Source organism: Lissotriton vulgaris, chromosome 5 (assembly GCF_964263255.1).
Source record: "Lissotriton vulgaris chromosome 5, aLisVul1.2, whole genome shotgun sequence".
In the NCBI taxonomy this organism is placed as follows: Eukaryota; Metazoa; Chordata; class Amphibia; order Caudata; family Salamandridae; genus Lissotriton; species Lissotriton vulgaris.
Genome location: NC_141693.1, coordinates 308,747,155 through 308,753,280, shown reverse-complemented (window position 1 = coordinate 308,753,280; position 6,126 = coordinate 308,747,155).

Below are 6,126 nucleotides of genomic sequence, written 5' to 3'. Positions count from 1 at the left end.
TTTTGAGCCCTATGCTGTTTAATGTCTATGTACAACCTTTAGCGATTGTAGCTAAAAGCAGAGGGCTGTCATTGGTGTCGTACGCCGACGACACACAATTAGTAATCGCCTTCTCCAAGAATTGTAAAAGCAATCTTATTAAATTCAAGGAGGACTTGTCGGTGATTGGATGGCCCGGAATTGCTTGTAGCTAAACGCTAGTAAGTCAGAGATTCTAGTGGTAGGAAAGGACTGTGATCTGTGGTCAGAGCAGTGGTGGCCAGATAGGCTTAAACCGGCCCCGGCACCTAAGGAGTCAGTAAAGAACCTAGGAGTGTGGATTGACAGTCGATTATCGTTTGCCACCCAATCTAAATCAGTTGCAGCGACCTGCTTTGGACTCCTGCGAAGACTAAAACCTCTACTGGGCTTCTTTGAGCATAAAATCCGCCAAACCATTGTTCAGGCCACAATTCTGTCCAGGCTGGATTATGGAAACAGCCTATTCCTGGGAGCCAACAAATCTAGTGTGCAACGGCTTTAAAGAGTACAAAATGCAGCCACCCGCACTCTGCTGACGTTTCCAAAATTCTGTCCAGTGTCTAAGACTCTACTGAAGTTACGCTGGTTGCCAGTACAGTGTAAAACACTGTGTTTGGCCCACAAAATAATTACCTAACAAGCTCCTCCGGTTTTGGCCGGCCTGCTAACGGCGTATTTCCCAAGGCTCGTTTTGCCCTCAATGGACCAAAAGCTTGCTTGTGCCCACCACTTTCTAAGATCCAGAGCGGGTGGGCGCTCGTTTAAGGTCCTGGCAGCTAGAGTATGGAATTCGCTCCCAGTTTCCATCAGCGGAATTCAGAATCATCTAATGTTTCGCAAAGCAATTAAGACCTTGCTTGTCCCGGCATAAGGTTCCCCTTTGAATACGGCATCGAGTTATCAGCACTTGTATGCGCTGGGACGCCCCGTTGCTGGGGCAGCCATGCGCAATATAAATTCTGAAATAATAATAAAGACATTGAATACTGTTATGACTAAGGTATTAGGCAGACCCTCCAGCTTATCGCGATTTCGCGATTTGCAAAAAAATCGCGAAATCGCGTGATCTCCGCAAATGCCGCGATATTTGGCATAAAGCCCGCGAAATTTGCCGTTTCCCGTTTCCGCACCCATTTTCCATTTGATTTGCGGCTTAGAGAAGGAGCCAGGGAGTCGAGGACGCGCGACGGAGAAGACCAGCACCACACCAGCAAGAGGGGGAGAGAGCACGAAGCGGCCGAAGACTCTTCCTCAGAGACTTCGCACCCGTCTGCCTGGACACGTAAGTGCACCACCCTGCAGTGTCTGCTCTTGAGGGCACGCCTTTTCGTCACGGCGGCAACCTGTCCTGCCCTTCTGTGTGCGCATTTTAAAGAGCCCCGCACAGAAGCACTGAGCTTCTGAGGACATTCACAGATTTAATAACCTTCTATCCAAGCTTTTTAACACGTGGAAGAAATGGAAACGGTTACCTTTAGCTCTCACTTTGCTACTAAAGTTGTAGTCTGCCTCTGGATTGAACATGCCCAGTTTATGTTTGGATTGAAACACATCTTGTAATATCTTGAAGATCACTCTTATTATTTCTTGTATAGTGCATTCAACTATAGAGTATGATGTGTCTGTATTTCGGAGCTACATATCTGGCTATGTTAAAAAAACTAATAAAATAAAATATTTTTTATAAAACACAATACTGAAGGTTTATTGATGCTGCTCCGGTCTCTCTTTTTCAATGAGCATTGTCCTATGTACTTGTGAAAAATCCCCTATTTTTCATGAAGATGGAATGTAGATTTAGGGCATTCTTACGTTTGGGGCATTTATTGTTACGTTTTCAATCGTGGCATAACTAGACCAAACGAAAGTTGGGCTGTCGTCGCAGATCATTAAGCAGACCCCCCAGGATATAACGGCATGGATTGGCAAATTTAGCGGCATGAGGTAGTAAAAACTGTGAGCAACCAAAAGTACATTAGGTAGTAAAGGTAATAGTGACAATCGTGAGCAAACAAAATACTTGAGTAAAAATTGTGAGCAACCAAAAATGCATGAGGTAGTCAAAAGTGCACAAGAGGAGATGAAAGTGACAAGTGTGCAGTTATAAGAGAAAACAGAGTATAATTTGAGGTATAGTACTGCAATAAGTGCTAGACACTCAGGCACAGGAACAAGCGTTACGTGGGCAAGGTCAAACAGTAAGATATCTGTGTTTGGTTTTGCAAAAACCCCAAAATAAAATGCCGCTAAATGCCGCTAAATTTTCATTTTTGTGCCGCTAAATTTTCATTTTTGTGCCGCTAAATTTGCCAATCCATGCCGCTATATCCTGGGGGGTCTGATTAGGCAATGCAGGGCTATGCCTATGTGGGGTTGAATCTGGAATTATGTGACGTCAGGTATGGAATTCAGGGCCGGTGGAGCAGTTGAGAGCTGGTGTTTGCGCTGGTGAGTGGTCCTGCTGCTCTATGCTTATATTAATAAATGCCTTCAAAGCATTAAGGATTCATGTGCTTTTTTCTGGGGCACTACACAACAAATACCTACGGGTAAGGTTGATAGTTCGTCAATAAAATCGTTGATGAGATCTCTTGCCCTTGGTTTTTTTGCATTATTTACTTTAATCTAACCCCTCACTGGGGCTGTTTTGACTCCCTCCTTTTTGGGGGGTGGGATGAGAGTATCTCACCCATACATTTATTGTCAGGCATATATTATGAGGGGCCACACAGGAATGGTACTATCATTTCCTGCTCATAAACAATGTCTAAATTGTTTTTTCTCGTTCCTGGTATGTGCCACTTTTAGGGTTCATGTACACTTTGGTCTCCTAATTTGGAAGCTCCAGGAGTGGACTTAATGTGACTTCTCATTCCCTCATTGACTTATATTCATGTTACCCTTAAACGAACAGATCATTTATTTAGTAAGTATTGGAAATTGATGTTCTTGAATTTGTACGTATACTCAATCAATCAATCAATCAATCAATCAATCATAGCATTTGTAAAGCGCACTACTTACCCGTGAGGGTCTCAAGGTGCTGGGGGTGGGGAATGCTGCTACTGATCAAAAAGCCAGGTCTTGAGGAGTCTTCTGAAGGTCAGCAGGTCTAGGGTCTGCCGTAGGTGGGTGGGGAGGGTGTTCCAGGCCTTGGCGGCGAGGTGGGAGAATGATCTGCCGCCAAAGGGCGCTTTCTCGATGCTGGGGATTGTGGCGAGGGCGAGGTCGGCGGAGCGGAGCTGGCGGGTGGGGGGCGTAGAAGCTGTCGTCTGTTGAGGTATGCAGGTCCGGTGTTGTGGAGTGCCTTGTGTGCGTGGGTGAGGAGCTTTAAGGTTATTATATTGTTGACGTGGGAGCCACTGCAGGTCTCTCAGGTGGGGTGGGGATGTGGCTGCGGCGATGGATATCAAGGATTAGGCATGCTGAGGCCTTCTGGATGCTTTGAAGCAGTTTCAGGAGTTTGGCTGAGGCTCCTGCGTAGAGGGCATTTCCGTAGTCCAGCCTGCTGCTGACGAGGGCCTGGGTGACCGTTCTTCTGGTTTCGGTGGTGATCCAATTGTAGATCTTGCAGAGCATACGGAGGGTGTTGAAGCAGGAGGAAGATACAGTGTTGACCTGCTTGGTCATGGAGAGGGTGGAGTCAAGGATGATCCCTAGGTTGCGTGCGTGGTTGGTGGGTGTTGGAGCTGTTTCCAGCGCATTCGGCCACCAGGAGTCGTCCCAGGCTGAAGGGGTGGATCCGAGGATGAGAACCTCCATCTTGTCCGAGTTCAGCTTCAGTCGGTTGTTCTTCATCCATTCGGCGGCGTCCTTCATTCCTTTGTGGAGGTTGGTTTTGGCAGTGTGGGGGTCCTTGGTGCGGGATAGGATCAGCTGGGTGTCATCAGCGTAGGAAATGATGTTGAGGTCGTGCAGTCGGGCGACGTGGGCGAGTGGTGCCATGTAGATGTTAAACACCGTTGGGCTGAGAGATGAGCCCTTGGGGACGCAGCAGATAATCTCAGTGACTTCGGAGCAGAAAGGGGGGAGGTGGACGCTCTGTGTTCTGCCGGATAGGAAGGAGGTGGTCAATCCAGGGTTTTCTCTTGGATCCCGGCGTCGTGGGGGCGTGTTCGTAGTGTGCTGTGGCAGACCGTGTCGAAGGCGGCTGACAGGTCTAGGAGGATGAGGGCCGCGGTTTCTCTATTGTCTAGCAGGGTCCTGATGTTATCGGTGGAGGCAATTAGGGCAGTTTCGGTGCTGTGGTTGCTGCGGAATCCGGACTGGGACGGATCCAGGATGTCGTTCTCCTCGAGGTAGTGGGTCAGTTGTTTGTTGACGGTTTTCTCGATCACCTTCGCTGGGAACGGGAGCACGGAGATGGGCCGTAAGTTCTTGAGGTACTTGGGGTCCGCCTTGGGTTTCTTGAGTAAGGTGTTAATCTCGAGGTGCTTCCAGCTCTCCGGGAAGGTTGCTGTCTCGAAGGAGATGTTGATGTTGGGCCGCAGAGGACGCATCGGTGGATGAAATGGGAGGAGGGAAGGCGAGGTAACAGAAGGCAAAAAAGGGCACAGGGCACAACGAACAGTTAAACACTCTGCTATACAAGCAATACGAAGCACAGTGCAATACAAGGCAGGGGTGTGAGGCCGCAGCGGCAGGTGAAATGGGAGGAGGGGAGGCGAGGGAACAGAAGGCAGACCGGGCACAGGGCACAGAATGCAAAGGGCAACAAGCATTTACAATGCAATGGTTTTGCCTTTGTTAAAGTTAGAGCTATTGGCATTGCTCTTGACATTATTTTTATTTATGTTTTTTTTAACATAAATAAATGGCATTGTCATTTACAATGCCAATAGCTTAATCTCTCGCAAATGCCACACACAAACACCCACAGAGAGCCCCCCACACACACACACAGCGCCCCCCCACACAACCACACAGCGCCCTCCACACATACACCCACACAGAGCCCCCCCCACACAGAGCAGAAGTATGCTACATTTAATGCGAGTCACAGGGCTTTAGATCTCATCCACAGAGGATACCAGACCCTTCTGGTGTGCATTAGTTATCATTCTGCGCAGTCTGTATTCGATCCATCAATCTCGGCGTCACTGGAGAGCGCGAGATACCCGGAAAAATAAACTGCGCGCGCATGACGCAGCCCCCACCTCCCAATCCTGACAGGAGCTGTTCAACACCCCCTTCGTACGCTGCGCTAGCCTCCAATTTTAAAGAGCAGTTTAGCTAAGAAATGGCACTTAAGTGAGGCACACTGATATATCCGCGGTAAACACAAGTACAATAACCGAGAATATGAAAATATTTTTTTTTTAAACCCAGCAATAGAAGCTAAAGAATTGAAGCACTGAACATACAAAGTAAACTGTCGTAGTAGGTGAATGCACAACAATACACAGTGGGCAAAACTGGACTGCAAACCACAGGAAGACTGTCACAGATTGGGACGTCCTCCAGGATGTGAACAGGAGATACCACGCCACCAACAGAGATAAGAACACCACTTGGCCGAGGACACAAAGCAAAACGCACTTTAATAAAAAGCTGGCAACAACAACATTACTGTTTAAGCCGGATTTGTTTATTTTTATTTGTGTGCCTGCCAAAAAAGCTGCATTTCTAGCGCGACTACCACGCCCCGGGTAAAATTATTCCCTATTCTGCTTAAAATAACGTTTCCCATTCAGTGAAGTAATTTTCGGGGGGGGGGGCGGTGGCCCCTCCACGCTGAATGTGTCCTTTTATCCATTTCAAAATTCAGATAAATGTACTAATAAACACGGTGACTCAAAGTGGAGCATTTCCAGAATAACAGTGAAAAACGCAGGCAACGCCTGATGACAGATCTCAAGTGGTCACGTCAGGTGTGTCAGTGGTATGAAGTATTGTAGAAATACAACTACTATACAATACTTAGTGTCCTAATGCATGTAGTCACTTGGTATCCATACTCTACATGACATTCATTTTGGAGCACATAACAGTCACGTAATCAAAGCACTCAGATAGATTACGGTCTCACACGAGGAAGTAACCAGGCTATTAAACTATCCCCCACTTCAACCATACCTACGACCAGGAGAAAGCCCGACTCAAGTC